Source organism: Phodopus roborovskii, unplaced genomic scaffold (genome assembly GCF_943737965.1).
Source record: "Phodopus roborovskii unplaced genomic scaffold, PHOROB, whole genome shotgun sequence".
Taxonomy (NCBI): domain Eukaryota; kingdom Metazoa; phylum Chordata; class Mammalia; order Rodentia; family Cricetidae; genus Phodopus; species Phodopus roborovskii.
In genome coordinates, this window is record NW_026126629.1 from 7,181,943 (window position 1) to 7,199,063 (window position 17,121).

A 17,121-nucleotide genomic window follows, 5' to 3' on the forward strand; every position below is an offset into this window, starting at 1 on the left:
ATTTCCTCCCAGGTGTGTAAATCATACCTTATCCAAATTTGAAGCATCATATGCATCATATGTGTTCCTTTAAAAAATGTTTCTTTTTGTAGACCATTTTTTTTGTCATATTGATCTGTAAGTTTTTTTTTTTTTTTGTTCCAAACCATAGATCATATCATTTGATCTGCAAGGTTTTTACTGGCATACATATTCCAGGTTTCTCAGTGTCTGAGATAGAAGAGCTCACCATAGTGTACAACATAAGCCATCATTTATTTAACAGCTCAGGTAAACACATAACTTGGCATAGATTTGTTTGGATGCCTTGGCCCTGCGAGGTGGACCTTCAGAGTCTTCATTTTTAGGATGAGGAAATTATAGCCTGATATCAGGAGATTTTTTTCTAAGGTCATTTTTTTCTAGTAAGGGGCAAGAAGAAAGGACTAAGTCAGATATACATTTTATGGAGGATGGATGATGGCTGTCACAGGCCTCAGACAAAATAGAGAGGCAGAGCTTTTTGCCTTGTCATTCTCATGCCTTTCTTCTTTCTCCTTCTCTTGCCTCTACATTTGGCCTTTGCACACCCACTAAGTCTTAGCATCACTGGTAACAATCAGAATCATTCTTATGAATTATGGCTTTGACTACTTCCCACAAGAGTTGGCAGATTCTTCCTCATTCCCCTGGTCCCCTATATCTTAAGCAACTTCATTAAATAGTCCCTGTAATAACCTTACATGTTCTGCTAAAGAAAAATTGAAATCAGTTATCAGATTAAAAAAAAAATAGATAACAACAGCTGCGTGGTGCACATCTTTAATCCCAGCACTTGGGAGGCAGAAACAGGTGGATCACTGTGAGATCAAGATCAGCCTCAAGAGAGTTCCAGGACAGCTAGGGCTGTTATATAGAGAAACCCTGTCTCAAAAAAATAGATAACAGCATAATCTTACTTTCCAAATTAGCAAATATCATAGGTAAAGTTAATATAGGGAAATTATGGCAGTTCTGAAGGATTCATGAAGTTAAGAGTGTGTGACAGTCACTACATCCAGTTGTTCCTCTATTTTCTTTCGGCTGTACAAATACAATCCATCTGGATCCACATTATGTAACAAACAGAAGTAATTTAATAATTTTACATTTAAATGTGTCTGCTGCTTCTACTGTAGTTTTAAAATAGATGGGTATGTCTATTTACAAAAAACATTTTTTTAATTTTTGTTTTTTGCAGGATTCTGAAAGGATCTTTTAGTGTCCCAGAGTTTCATAGAAAATAATATGAATGTTCATGGTCTGATCCCATGTCTCCATGCTGACAGCTGCTGGGGAGTCAATATAGGTAGCCTTGTTGAGGAGGCAGCCAATTGGTCACTTAGTGTTGGGAGCACAAAGGTCCCAGCTTACAGTCAAGCACTAGGGAAACCAGGAATACTAAACACACACAATTGTCTCTTCAATGGGAGAGATAAATACCTGTTTTTCCATCCAGATGGCTGGGAGTGTGGTAGTTAATAACCTAGTGATTTGTGTTATCTTGAGGGCCAGGCCATATCAAGCTTCCATAAGTAGGACTAAAGCTGGCTAATAGTTTAGGTGACCTTGGCATTATCTGTATGGCCAGAGGTTCCTCTAAGCTTCCACAGCCAGAACTGGAGGGGGGGGGGTAAATAGCCCAAATGATCTCTATGCTATCCATGTGATCGAGAACACACCAGATCCTCTGATGAGCCACTGGTGTTGATTTCACCCAGAAAGACCAAGAATCTAGAGTCTAAGTCACTGCAGAGTGGCAGAAGCAGCTGTCAACCTGGTGTTTGAAAGAAATGGCAGGCAGCTAGGTGCCATAGCTTTTTTCTCCAAACACCCACTGGAAGGTGCCACTCACTTTGATATTGGATATTTCCCCATCACTATCCCTTTATGGGAACTCACAGGCTCTCTCAGAGGCATGTCTCCTAGTTTGATTCTAAATCTCACCAAGTTGAAATTAAGGCTAACCTTACAGGGTTCATGGATCTGTAGGTAGCCAGTATATAGCTTTTAGGGTCTTCATAATTCAGGGTATTGAAATGGGCAGGGCAAGATTATGGAAAGCCTTCAGATCATGATGCATCATTTGGTACAGACGAAAGGCTTAATTTCCTCCAACTATTGTGTGATTAGATGGGGTGCCAGCTTCTGTGGGCCCAGATGAGAGATGGCATTGGCTTAGATAAGATGGATAGATTCCAAAGGCTAACCATCACTAAATAAAAGAGCCATGGAGTCTTCCTCCCTCCCTCCTTCCTTCTTTCTTCCTCTCTCTCCCTCTCCCTTCTTCCCTCCCTTCCTCCCTCTTTTCTTCATTTCTTCCTCCTTTCCTCCTTTATCTTCCCTCCCTCGATTCCTCCCCCTTTCTCCTTCACTCTTTTCTTTCTCCATCCTTCATTTTTATTCTTCCCACAAATTTTTCCTTCTTCCTTCCATCCTTTCTCCTTGATTTCTCTTTTCTCCTCTCTCCATCCTTCATTATATCCCTCTACCCTTCCTCCCTTCTTACCCGCCCTCCCATTCTTCCAACTTTCCCTTTCTCCTTTCTCCCTTCCTCTTTCTTTTCTTTTTATTCCTTTCACCTTCTTTTGTTTATCTTCAGTCCATTTCCACTTGCATCACAATAACACTTTCCATTTTCTAGAAGTTGAGCCTTCACCCCACTCATGTAATTCTGCACTTCATTTTTACTTAGCTCATTTACTGAGCATTTGTTTGGAACTTATACACACTCCATCAGAAGTGGCAAAAGTATATTTATACTTTCTTTCCTGAGATCAGTTTTGTGAAAGCAAAGTACTAACTATGCAAAAGTGATAAAATGAATGAGGGCCTCACCCCCAGTCAAGGCTCACACTGTAAATGGAGTGGGAACATTGAGGACCTGTAGAGTCTGAAGCTAGGTATGCTGCTGAACAATTTCTGACATGGCTGCTGTGCATCCTCAGTGTTAGTCTATCTTCAGACATAAAATAGTATATCACAGTTGATCACACAATGTCTGTTACAGAAAAGAGGTCATGGGAGTGAATGAGGGGTGTCAAAACACAGAGCAGGGAACCATTTTGATGTTGTAGTCCACAGGGCAACCATAATCTACAACAACAAATAGTTCACTTAGGTAGAAAGAATATTCATGCACTTAAAGGGATGGAAATGCTAACCACTTGATTTGATCATTCTGAATCTCACACATTATACTATTGTGTCCCATCATCAAGCACAAATATATGCCAATTAAAAAATAAAGCAGATTAGAATTTACTCATTCAGTATTTTCTTTGTATCAGGCTTGTTTATAAGACTAGTTTGCATAGATTATTGCAAACTCCATAACAACTTTATGAGATAGGCATTATCCCTGTGTAGCAGATGGTGGTATTTCTCATGGCCAGAAAAGCCAGATGTCTTTCAGGGAATCTGAGAGAGTTCTCAGGTATGAGTTTTTCATTTTGGAGAATGTTTTGTTTGGTTTTTGATAGTGGAAATGTATTGACCAATCAGATTTTTTTCTCATGTTGTTTCCCATTAAGTTCTACAGAAACAATAAGCTATAGACTATCTAGCTGTATGGGTCCTGGGCATCTTTATGTATACCGAGGATGTTTTCTTTTGGCTTGTTTTCAAGGAATGATGCTTATCTTGTTTTTGAAGTATCAACATGCTGAATAAACATGAAGTTTGGCTTTAGCCCCATTGGACATTTTGCATGTTTTTGAATACTCCATAAGCTCCCTTTTCACAAGAATGTCTTACTTGGTTTATTAAAGTATTACTGTGTTGAAGAAACAGCTCCTGATTAATGTACAAAAGGTCACTTGGAAGACTTCTGATAAGGTGACAGTGTTTAACTTGCATTTTGGGATTGCTCCATCTAAGTGAGAATGCTGTATAGAGTGGCTGTCTTTAGAAATCACTTTTGAGTCCATTTAGTCAGTAGCAGAGCCCAGCACTTGTCAACTGCATTTCCTTTTACTTACACAGGCTTCTTAAAGAGGCCTGGGGAATAATTAATACACTATTCGTTTTTCAGTTTGTCAAAAAGCTTAGTGCAAAAACAGAAATTGGTGTTTTTGTAGTTTTGCATTGCCTTCACAGTCTTGACTAGTCTTCTGGCTCCTGTGGAGTACTGGGAATTGTACTTTAGGTGGTTATGAGTGTGTATCAAGACCCTGTACCCAGATACATCAAAACCCAACATTTTAAACAGTGTTTTCTGAACTTCTGATGTGAAAACAGTATATTCCTGCTGTAGTTTTTCTTACACCCTATTGCCCCATTTTTTTTCTAGCTAGCATATTACAAATTACTCCCTAAAGAAAACCAAGGATTGATGTTTCTTTTAAAGAAGATCATTCCTGACTTTGTCTTTGTCAGGGATGAAGTACCCCCTGGCTCCACCCTATCAAATGGCAAGTCAGAGAGTTCCTCAAAACTTGGTAACATTTGATGAGGACTTAGACATGCTTATTTTACAGGCTCAACATTTATAGCCAACACATTCTATGAAATCAACAGGTTGGCTGCTGGGGTGAAAGTCTGTTAAGAACAATGAAGATTCATTTGTGTCATGTGTGGATTTGAGGTCTAGGCTCTATTTAGTGCAGATATTCACAACACTTCTGATTTGATTCATTAACATTTCACCACCGTGTGACCAGGAAAAAAAAAAGTTCATTACTTAGTGTGAGATACTCTGCACATGTCTTCATAATTAGAATATTCATGGGAATTACAAGTCATAAGTGTGAACCCCAGGGAATTCTAATTCTGTACCATCTAGTTGGACAAACACTGTACATGTGGTTATTGGATATCTGAATGATTGACAGTCCAAATTTGGAGGTTCTATAATTGTAAAATATATATTATGATATTTCAAAGCCACACATAGTGGCACAGAGCTGCAATTCTAACACTTGGGAGGAGGAAACAGGAGGACTGTGAGTTTTAGACCAGCCTGTGTTAAACAGTAAGTTTAATACCAGCCTAGGATACATAATAAGACTCTTTATTTAAAAGTCTCTACCACTTCCTCTATATATACACATATACACATATATTATATATAATACGTGTATATTAGATAATATACATTTACAGAATATACATATATATACAATATACTATGTATAGTATATATACATATATACTATATATGCACACACATACATATATATGTATATATATACACACACACACATATATATATATACTATATTACTAGTGCATAGGTATATGCAGATATGCAAAATATAATGTTCTTACAATGTTTTCATGTTAGAATAATAATATTTTATATATACTTGGTTAAAATATATACTAGTACAATTAACACACCCATTTCTTTTTCATTTTTAAAAATATGGATATTTGAGCATTTAAAATTACACATATCTAACATTGTGACTTGCAGTAAATTGATATTAGATATCATTGTTCTCAACAACAAATCTACCCAATTAAGACCCTACTTCATAAATGTTTAATATAAACTGTAACTGGGAAATATTTAGTTTCACTGGCCTTGCAATGCCAAGTGTATTTGTCATAGAGTGGTTGTTGGGTGTAAACATGTCTTTCTTGCTTGGGCTTGTTCATTCATCTTCTAACACATACACTTAAAAAAGAATCACCCAAAATAGATGCAGTTGTGCATAATTTGGTGCTTGCAACAGTCTCCTTGCCTTTAGTGGATTAGAGGGGAGAAGCACGGAGTATATGCTCTGTTTTGACAGCTAGGGATGTAAGAGGCATCACAGTTCAGATTTAGCTTCCCATCTGTTGCTCTTTGCAAGTAGAAGAGCTGAGCTGATGAGAGGCCTGGCAGTGCAGTGCTGGTGTTTCTGCTCTAGCCTGTCTTTCTGTTTTTTTTTTTTTGTTTAAATTTTAGTTTTTATTTCTATCTATTAATTTATTAACTCAAATAAAGGCATCCACATCCCATGAACACACTTGCATTGCTATCGCTTGGGCAGGCAGTAGACTGCTCACTGCTCTGCTTCACTGAGGAGATGGCATCTCTGGAGAGCTCCAGCATTCATTTCTGACACAGAATGACTTACTCCTGTGGGCTACTAGAACAAATAGAATGCAGATGCCTGCTTCTCTGGATAAAATTAAAGAGTTCCCAAGTTCCTATGGAGTTCAGGTAAGGTCCAAAGTAGAGGATGTAATAATCTCTTTTAAAAATTAGTAATTTTACAACTTAGGCATCTAGAAGCAATTTCCTTGCAGGCTTATAGGGATTTTAGCAATCACTTTTGGAACCTGACTCTACTGAAACCTGTTGGTGAACTCACCATGTTGGCAGAGATTACTAGCTGTCTAACGAAGTTTGTCCTCTTCCCTTTCACAGTGACGGTGGCTGTAGCTGTGATGTGGCTGGTTGCTGAGAGACTGAAATCATTAAAGCTGCTTGAAGTTGTGTACAGCCATGTGGTTAACTTATTTCCAAAGAATGCAAAAGGAGTAAAGTGTGCCACAGGGTGATATGCCCTTGGCTTCAGTTCTGTCTTGTCTGTTCTACATTAGTTAGACAGATTTATGCAGACAGATTTTCTAAACTCTGAGCTGTATTTTTGTATCAATTATGTAGACATTGGTTGAGTCATTCACAGGACACTTAATTAGTGTGTTTTCACAAATATACCTTCTTATGTGTTATTCTGCTACTAAATTTATTTACCAAAAAGTATTTATAATATTTTATTTTTACTTTTTACTATTTATAGAATCTGTGCTGGTGTATAATTTCTAATTTCTAATAATAGTAATGTATGATTTTCTTCATGGTCAGTTTCTTTAGCACTTTATTAATTACTTAACTCAAATAACTACTATTGGTTTTATTCATTTTCTCTACTGTGCCCCCTTTCCTAAAGTATTGATTTCCAAATTTGATCAATGTCATTTCCTTTCTTCTGTTATTGTGAATTTGCTAAATCAATTAATTAATCAAACAATTAATTTTAAGTAGGGTCCTACTGTATAGACCTCACTGGTCTGAATTCACTATTTATATCAGGCTAGTCTGAATGCCAGATTGCCTAGTCTTTGCCTCCTGAGTGTTGAGATTAAAGGCGAACACTTCCATGCCCAATATATCTATATATCTATATATCTATATCTATATCTATATCCATATCTATATCTATATATCTATATCATCTATATATGTTTGTTTCAAATTTAAATTAAAAAATTAAAAAAAAAGATTAGTTCAGAGAAGTAGGCACCCATAGCTAAACCCTGAGCCAAACTCCTTTGAATCCAGTTGCAGAGAGGGAGGAGTGATGAGCAAAGGGGTTGAGACCAGGCTGGAGAAACCCACAAATAGCTGAACAAGGGGGAGCTCACAGACCCCAGTTTGATAGCTGGGAAACCAGCACAGGACTGATCCAGACACTCTGAATGTGGGTGTCAGTTAGGACTGGGCAGTCTATGGGACCTTTGCTAGTGGATCAGTATTTATTCCTATTATACGAATGGACTTTGGGAGCCCATCCCATATAGAGGAATATTCTCTCAGCCTAGATACTTGGGTTAGGGCCTAGGCCTTGCTCCAATGATATGATAGACTTTGAAGATCCTCCATGGAAGGTCTCACCCTTCCTGGGGAGCAGAAAGGGGATGGAGTAGGGGTTTGGTTTGGGGTAGGGCAGGAAGGGAGGGAGAAGAAACTGGGATTGACATGTAAAGCAAGCTTGTTTATAATTTATAAGAAGAAAATGAAAAAAATAAGAAATAAATTTCTGTCATGGGGATAAAAAAAGTGATCCAAATCTTTCAGGCTAGACTTCACCACTGTCATAATGGCCCCAGAAAGGATATAAATTGGGATGCTCACTTTTATGGGTAGCTTTTTTTTCTTTGATAATTTTTTTTTAATTTAAATTTGAAACAATCATGTTTTATCTGTCAATCCCAGTTCCTGTAACCTTCCTTCCTCCTCTGTTTCCCCCACCAACCCCCATCTCATCCCCTTTCTACACCCCAGGGAGGCTGACATCTTCCATGGGGAGTCTTCAAAATCTGTCATATCATTTGGATAGGACTTAGGCCCCACCCCATGTGTCTAGGCTGAGAAAGTATCCCTCTATGTGGGATGGGCTTCCAAAGTCCATTCATATACTAGGGATAAATACTGATCCATTGCCAGAGGCCCCACAGACTACACAGTCCTCCTAAGTAACACCCACATTCTGGGTCAGTCCTATGCTGGGTTCCCAGCTCTCACACTGGGGTCCATGAGCTCCCCCTTGTTCAAGTCAGCTGTTTCTGTGGGTTTGTCCAGCCTGGTCTTGACACCTTTGCTCATCACTCCTCCCTCTCTGCAACTGGATTCCAGGAGTTTGGCTCAGTGTTTAGCTGTGGATGTCTGCTTCTGCTTCCATCAGCTACTGGATGAAGGCTCTAGGATGGCATATGCGGTAGTCGTCAATGCCATTATCAGAGAAGGGCATTCAAGGTAGCTTCTCCACTATTGCTTAGAATGTTAGTTGGGGTCATCCTTGTAGATCTCTCGGCATTTCCTAGTGCCAGATTTTTCTTTAAACTATAATGGCTCCCTCTATTATGGCATCTCCTTTATTGCTCTCCTCTATTCTTTCCCTGACTCAGTCTTCCTACTCCCTAATGCTTATGGGTAGTTTTTTCAGTCTGCTCCTCTGAGTTAGCCATTAATAAACTGCCTTGTAGGGGAGTCTTAAGAAATGCTTCTGTGCCTTCTTCTACTTCGGGAAAACACCAAATGGCAGATGGCGCGGTGCAGCGGGAAGGCCTGGAGGACCTGGGGGCCCAGGTTCCGCGGAGGCTTCGGCAGCAGTCTCAGGGGCCGAAGTAATGGTCGTGGCCGTGGGGTTTGTGGAGGTAAAGCAGAAGACAAGGAGTGGGTCCCTGTCACCAAGCTTGGCTGCCTGGTTAAGGACATGAAGATCAAGTTCCTGGAGGAGATCTACCTTTTCTCTCTGCACATTAAGGAATCCGAGATTATTGACTTTTTCTTGGGGGCATCTCTTAAGGATGAGGTTCTAAAGATCATGCCAATACAGAAGCAGACAAGGGCTGGCCAGCGGACCAAGTTCAAGGCTTTTGTTGCTATTGGGGACTACAATGGTCATGTTAGTCTCGGTGTTAAGTGCTCCAAGGAGGTAGCCACAACTATCTGAGGGGCCATCATCTTGGCCAAGCTTTCCATTGTCCCTGTGAGGAGAGGCTACTGGGGGAACAAGATTGGCAAGCCCCACACTGTTCCATGCAAAGTGACAGCCACTGTGGCTCTGTGTTGGTGCGTCTCATCCCTGCCCCCCAGAGGCACTGGCATCGTTTCTGCTCCTGTGCCCAAGAAGCTACTGATAAGGCCCATATTGATGACTGCTACACATCAGCCAGGGGCTGCACTGCCACCCTGGGCAACTTTGCCAAGGCCACCTTTGATGCCATCTCTAAGACCTACAGCTACATGACCTCTGGAAAGAGACTGTGTTCACCAAGTCTCCTTATCAGGAATTCACTGACCATCTTGTGAAAGCCCATACCAGAGTCTCTGTTCAGAGCACCCAGGCTCCAGCTGTTGCCACCACATAAGGGGTTTTATATAACAAAAATAAAGTGAATTAAGTCTGTTTTAAAAAAAAGGAAAAAAGAAAAAAAAGAGAGAAAGAAATGCTTCTATGACTGTGAGTGGATTTTGAAGTCAGTGATCAAAATTCTCTCATTGTTTGTAGTGATGACATTAGTGATCTGGCAGAAGGCTTATTTTAAGTTGTATGTAATACAGAAGCATATCTCTCCTGTTGAAGAAAAATGCTTAGGGTTCTGAGACATCCAACTCTAATATAGATTTTGTCAAGGTCTAAAGTTTACTTTGCTGGATAGGATCAGTCTTTTCTGATCCTGTTGTTTGTCAAAAACATGATCATGTATAAAAATGATGGATATATTATGTCATTCTGCGAGTTCAGGGAGATTCACCCCCTTTGACTCTGTCTTTGCTGCTTGTAGTGGGACAAGATACTTTGATCTGTGGCTTTGCTTCTGCAATCTCTAGTAGACAAATATTCTCCCTGCTGTTCTGATTTTAACCTGCTAAACTCTACATTTTACAGAATAAGTGTTGTTGGGCATAGAAAAATATAAAAGTAAATATAGTAACATGTGGTGGGTGCAAAACTGATTCTGGTTAGTGAGAGGATACAAGCTACTAGGAGAAATAGTATATGGTTAGCTCTATTTTTGGTTGTGAGCCTAGCCTTTAGCAGCTTAACATGTTTCCTGCCCAGTTAGCTCTGTTTTGGAAAAGCATCCTAGAGGTGAACTCAACCAGAATTCCTGATCTATCTACAGATATGGATACAAAGGAGGGCATGTGGCTGCAGATATTAGATGCTATGCCACATGCCACTGAGTCTCTTGAATTACAACCCATGGAAAACACATTCCCACAGGTTTGTAAGCCTTCAAGTTCCTTCTGTAGGCCATTTCCACACACTGGAGGGAGTATTTCAGAGCACAGATAAGCAAGAGAGAGAGAATTCTGTGCAGACAGCACCTTTTAAGTCAGGGTTCACTTGCTGTTTCTGCCTCAGGTCTTCTGACAATCTTAGTGATGGTGGTTTTCTTAAACAACCTGATATGTCAGTCGTGAGGGTGGTAGTTTGTGAGGGGACCCTAGCGTCTCTTCAGGAACAGTACCTGACTGTTAAAGGTTTCTGAGCACACTATCTGTGCACCCAGAGCTGGATGTCAGGAGGAGGCCAGACAGGAGGCTGATGCTGTTGCTGGTGCAAGCCTTCCACACCTTCTGACTCATTTAATACCTGTGCTCATCTACCCATTGCCCAGACTTCCAATAACATCCAAATAGGAGGCTTGTTAAAGGGCTTTTTGTTTTAGGCTGACTTTGAAAAATGTAGGATTTCAGCCTCTTTAAAAATTTTATTTTACATTTATATTTGCCACTCTCTTCATACGTATGTGTATTTGTGTAGAGGTCCAATGACAACTTTTGGGAGTTGTACCCATCTTCCATAATTTTGGCTTAGGGCATAGAACTCCTGCCCTCAGGCTTGGCAGCAATAACCTTTATCAGAGGAATGTGAGTAGAGGTTGCTGGTGAGCCCCACAAGGGGAGCTTTTCCCTTAGCCTCTTAAAAATCTCTCTCTCTCTTAAAAATCTCTCTCTCTCTCTTTCTCTCTCTCTCTCTCTCTCTCTCTCTCTCTCTCTCTCGACAGAGAGAGAGAACATAAAAGAGGGAGCCAATATTGGTTTGAAGATAAAACTGAACACAAAGAAAGGTCGAGAGAACTACAAGACTGCTCCCAACTAACAATCTCAGCTTCCTTGGAAAGGCTATCATAAATGCCCTTCCCGGAGAGTGAGATCAACAACTAACTTCTCCATGGAGCCCTCAACTAATGCCTGTTGAAAATAGGAGCAAACACCCATACATAAACACTGAGTCAAACTAGAACCCAGAAGCAGATGGAGAGGACAAGACCACGTGGCAGAAGCACATAGAGACAGCTGACCTGAACAAGGAGAAGCTAACGGTCACTAGACTGATAGCTGGGAAGCCAACAGGGGACTGACTCAGGCCCCCCTGAATATGGGTCTCAGCCAGAAGGACTGAGCAGTCTAAGAGACCTCAGACAGTGGAGCCAGGATGTATCCCTGGTGCACAAAAGGACTTTGAGAACACATCCCCCATGGAGGGATAACTGCCTTAATCTAGAGACAGGAGAGAAGCCCTAGTCCCTACTTCACAGGACCTGTCAGATCTACATGACCCCAACTGGATGGCATTCCCCTACATATGGAATTGGGGTGGGGGATGGGAGGGGAGGGTGTTTAGAGTGCATGTGAGAGGGCAGAGAGGGTAAAAGGGAGGGAAGGAGGGAGGGAGGCATGGGGGGAGGGAGGGAGGGAGGGAGGGAGAGGGAACTGGGATCGACATGTAAAATAATAAATTAAATTAAAAAAAATGCTTTGACTCCAAAATTTAAGTTGAAGGACAAGTTACTGGGGAAAAGGATTTCTATTTTTGTTTCCACAGAAAATGAAAAGATGTGGATTCCTTCCAGACTAATGTGGTTTGATCATGCCAGACCGCCTGAAACAGAGTACAAGCTAATCCTACATTCAAAACAGCTGGACAAAACAGCCCTACAGACTACAGCCAGGATATCTGAATCTTCTTCAAATTTCCCCAAGACAGCGCCCCTTACCAGCAGGAAGTAGTTTGGAAAGAACGACACCCAAATTCCCAAATATTGTCTATAAATGTTTGTTTTCATTTAATTGGACTTTGTTATATAAAATTAAATAAAATAAATCTCTCTCTCTCTCTCTCTCTCTCTCTCCCTCTCTGTCTCTCTGCAAATACATGTCCTAGTGCTAATATGGAGGTTGAATGACTTTGAGAACTTGTTCTCTTCTTTCCTTTACCCACTAAGCTCTGTCTCCAGCCCAGCTTTCAGCCTCTTAATTTCATGGTGGGCACTGTCTTTAAGCTATATCCTCAGTTTAAACAATCATGTAACAATGAATGAAAGCGATCTTAATGAAAGCATGATTGGAGTTCAATGTGGAGCTTTCCCAGGGTGTCAGGCTACCCTTTTCCAGCTATTTGTGTGGCTTCTGTTCAGCACATGGTCAGGATTCCTGTGCCTCAGCCCCTGGGAATGGCTGCCATTTGCTGCTTTTTCCAAGGCAAAAGTGACTTGGTGCTTGGCAAATTCCAAGGGACTCTTTAAAAGTCGTTAAAAGTATGCAGCACAGTCTGGGTCCTTCTTTCTGTCTGTGCTCAGTCTTCCTCACTTTGTGAGGCTCTCCCTGGATCTTGTCTAGAGAGACCAGGAAAGAAGAAACCTGCTAAGCGTTACACTGTTGACACTGGAAGCTTCTACACTTGCCTCCCTTCTTATGTACTCTGTAACTTGATTCCAGGATAACAGTTATTACATTTTCCAGAAGTTGATAAAATGTCTCATAGTAATTATTTTTGTGTGTGTATTCATGAATATCCATGTTTAAACATACTTTTAATTTGTTTTGTTATAATTAAACATTTAAGAGAAGGTTTGCTGAGTTCTCATTTAATCAAGAACACAAAATACACATTAAAAATTAAACAAAAGCACAAAGAAGCAAAAGTAATCATCCAGGCTACAGAAGCCTGATCAACTTAGAGGTCCTTTCAGGGAAATGAGGCTACAGCCAGAACAAGCAGAGGGAAGGTGTGAGGAGCAGAAGTGGATGGCCCCTCTGATGGGTGAAAACAGAAGAAGGAGCAATGTCGAAAACCCTTTCAGAAAGAGTTGTAGCATACTTTCCAAATGTTTAAAACCATGACTCATAACAGCAAAGAAACAGCTGAAGGAATAGCTCAGCTGTTAAAGGTGCCCTGGACCTGAGTTCAGCTCCGAGCACCCACATTGGGTAGGTTACAGCTTTCTATAACCCCAGCTCCAGGAATCTGGTGCATTCTTCTGGCCATCGTGGGCACCTGTATACATGTGTGCAAAGACACACAGACACGGATGTATACATGTTGTGTTACTTTGTTATCCTCAAATTGTCATAAACTAGATGCCAGTGTTGTGGGTTACCTGCCTAGGAGAGTTGCTAACAGCAAGTAGAACCAGCCCAAGAGGCAGTAGTAGAGTGCACTTTCACAAGGAGGGTAGGTTTTGTTGATAACAGAAAGGTTGAATGATTTTGTTTACTTAACTCAAGTGGATATAGCACAAAAAGAAAGCAGAAGGGAGGTGTTTGATCTTTGAATACTTGGTTAATGAATTGATGGAGTGGGAAGGGAGTCACTGAAGATTTAGAAGTGGGTTTGGGGAAGGAAGATTTTAGGAAAAAAATTATTAGGCTAAGCTGTAAAAGAATCAGGAGACCTTCTAGAGCAGTCTTCCAAAATTGAAGATTAATGCTAAATGTCAAGAATGGAGAGACATATAAAAGAGGCTAATTGTAGGTGCTTATGGAAAATACCGGAGAGATTAATGGGAACGAGTCACTCCTCAGCAGCAGAAGCCAAGGATCAACTGTTAACACACAGTCGTCAGACTCCTAGGCCAAGATGGAAACAGTGATTGATCCTAGGTGAGTGATAAAGACCTCAGAGAATAGGGCCCTGTGAGTGTCCACGGGTCACTCACTCTACCTGTTCTGTATGCCAAGGCCTCAGTGGGGGCTCACATGGTCTTCTCCAGCTGGCTTGTTGACTGTGACAGATTATGTCTTCCCTACTATTTTGCCACTTCACTGTAGGTTCTACACATCTATATTCTTGTCATCACTACTTGATGCCCAGTATGGATTTCCTTGACCTTTGACTCTGAGCTTGGCTGTGCTACTTTCTTTGCATGTTTGATCTTGCCTTCTATCACCATAAGGCAAGATACCCCAGTTTGTCTTCTAACCTGGTCCCCAGAATGATGCACTATTCACACCAGGGTATCCATATCCCCAGTAATTACTTGGCTATTTGGAGCTGTGATTGTCCCAGTGTTTTCTGAAATTTATAGTTACTGACACTCCAGAGTGGACAGACTTTCATAAGAAGAAATTTCATGATGTAGTTTATTGGGCAGGATTTTGTCTTGGCCCATTGTATTGACAAGTGAAAATAACCAATTCAGATTGATGGCAAACCAAGACCAATAAGTGAGTCAAACTAGGCTTATTGGTCTAATGGACAGAGAAGGAAGTTGATGTAGATAGAACACCTTGCAGAGAGATCAGTTAGCTTCACCAAAAGTGTAAACCAAGAGTCATGCTGGAAGAGCATAATTGCAAATGGAAAGGTCTGGGAAAAGTGAGGGTTATTCCCCAATTTTGTGGGGCTATCAGCACCCAGGGCTGGAGTGACTGTGTGTGTGAGCCACTCTGGATGTGCTGGATACTATCTTAGAGCAGATAAAGTACCTTAACCTCCTTCATGATAGAACACAGACTATTGGTGCTATGGCATAGTGAGGAAATGCCAACTGTCCTTTCTCTGCTCCATGTCTCAAACAGACTTTCCGAAACTGCACTTACTTTCTCTCAGGAGATGCTAGGTTCTTTGGGTCTTGTGTACACAGAGTTCTGGAGTAGTTTCATGTTCATGATCACCCATGTGTACCTGTGCTTTCATGTGCTCTTTTGAGTGCTATAGCTTATGTCTGTTAGTAAGCCTGGAAAGGAGTCAAAAGGGGTCTTATTCAAGGGGCTTCAGCTGCATTCATTCATGCATTCATTCATTCATTCATTCTGCTTATTAGTGTTTTACTTACGTGTATTGTCTGTTCGCCACATGTGTTCAGTACTCTTAGAGTCCAGAAGAGTGCAGCAGATTCCCTGGAACTGGAGTTATAGCAGGCTGAGAGCTACCATGCAGATACTGGGAATCAGATCTGGCTCCTTTGCAAGTGTTTCACGTGCTCTTAACCACTATGTCACCTCTCTAGCCCCTCAGCTATTTTCTTGATGGGTATCTCTGGAAACTAAAGACTTACGCTTATGACTGTAACCAAGTTCTCACAAGAAGTATATGGCAGTCCATATGCACATATTTGTATTCAGTTACTACTTAGTATTAACTTCTTTGCTTTAGGTAAATGACATAGGAATTATTTTATTTCAATTCAGAATGTAGAGTTAATGTGAAACTAATGGCAGTCCAGTTTTCATTAGTTATTGCATGCCTTTTGACACATAAACTCCTCAGGTCCAGCCAGGTGGTGATGGTGCATATCTTTAACCCCAGCACTCAGGAGGCAGAGGCAGGCTGATCTCTGTGAGTTTGAGGCCAGCCTGGTCTACTGATAAAGTTGCAGGACAGGCTCCAAAACCACACACACACACACACACACACACACACACACACACACAGAGAGAGAGAGAGAGAGAGAGAGAGAGAGAGAGAGAGAGAAGCCATAACAAACAAAAACTTCTCAGGTCCGTTTCACAGGTACAACAACAGATCTTCGGACTTACCATGAAATGGATGAGGTAGGAGAGAAAACTTTATGTGTAGCAAATACAGATAGCTGTGTGAAAGTATAAAAATTATAGTGCCAAATGGTCATTTAAAAATAGATGATAGCACTGAAACCATTGTGGGTTGTGCTTAGTAAAACATGCACTTGTGAAATGCGAGAGATGCACACCTGATACAATGACAAACACTAGGGACACACCCATACCTGTGGGACATCAGGCACTATTGTGCCTTTGCCACCCCCAAATGCTATAAGGAAGTAGGAAATGGTCTACATTTTCAATGGCTCAAGAAGTCATTGACATAAAATCAACAGACCCGAATTCTTCTTCATATGCTCTCCGAATTCTTCTTCATATGCCCTCCTCTCTTGTCATCTCATAGATGGAGTTTCACATTTTCTTTGGTCAAAATAGGGATACTTGCTTGAATGTAATATTCAAAATCTGTGGTGTGAACAAGAGAGATTGTTTAATAATAAGAGAGATTGGGCTTCACTGTTCTTAGTTCCTCTGGCACAAGAACAATCTAGGGTATTGCTATTACTGTGTGTTATCTACCGAAACTTCTTCCTGACTGTGAACATGAAGACATAAATGTTTAATTCCTGAAAATCCTTTAAGACTTGTAAGTAAGTCAGACTGGACTATTCATCAAGGCAATAAACATGTTTGCTCTATCTTTGCAAAGTTTCTTGTGACAAATTGAGCCGAATTTGTCAGTCCAGAGCATTTCCTAATGGCCTGCAGGTTGATGCAAGACTGTTTATTCACAGTGCTTTACCTGATCTCTTTACAGATTTCTTTTAAGATTTTATTTCTCATATGGTTTGTGTGTGTGTGTGTGTGTGTGTGTGTGTGTGTGTGTGTGTGTGTGTGTGTGTACATATGGTGCTCTGTCTGTAGAGGTCAATAGAAGACACTGGTCCCCTGGAACTGGACTCATAGATGGTTGTGAGTTGCCTGATGTGGGTGCCAAGACCTCAGGTCTTCTGGAAGAGCAGTGTGCACTCTTAACTGCTCACCCATCTCTCCAGTCACCACAATGCTTTGCTTCCTACCCCAAATATATCACTGACATGTTCCTCTATGTTCCAGGTATAAAATAA

At 40.8% G+C, this 17,121-nt stretch overlaps 1 pseudogene; it reads left to right on the forward strand.

The window, feature by feature from the left end:
• The first annotated feature begins 8,777 nt into the window (after window positions 1-8,777).
• LOC127238291 (40S ribosomal protein S2-like) lies at window positions 8,778-10,734 on the forward strand (annotated as a pseudogene).
• The last annotated feature ends 6,387 nt before the right edge of the window (window positions 10,735-17,121 follow it).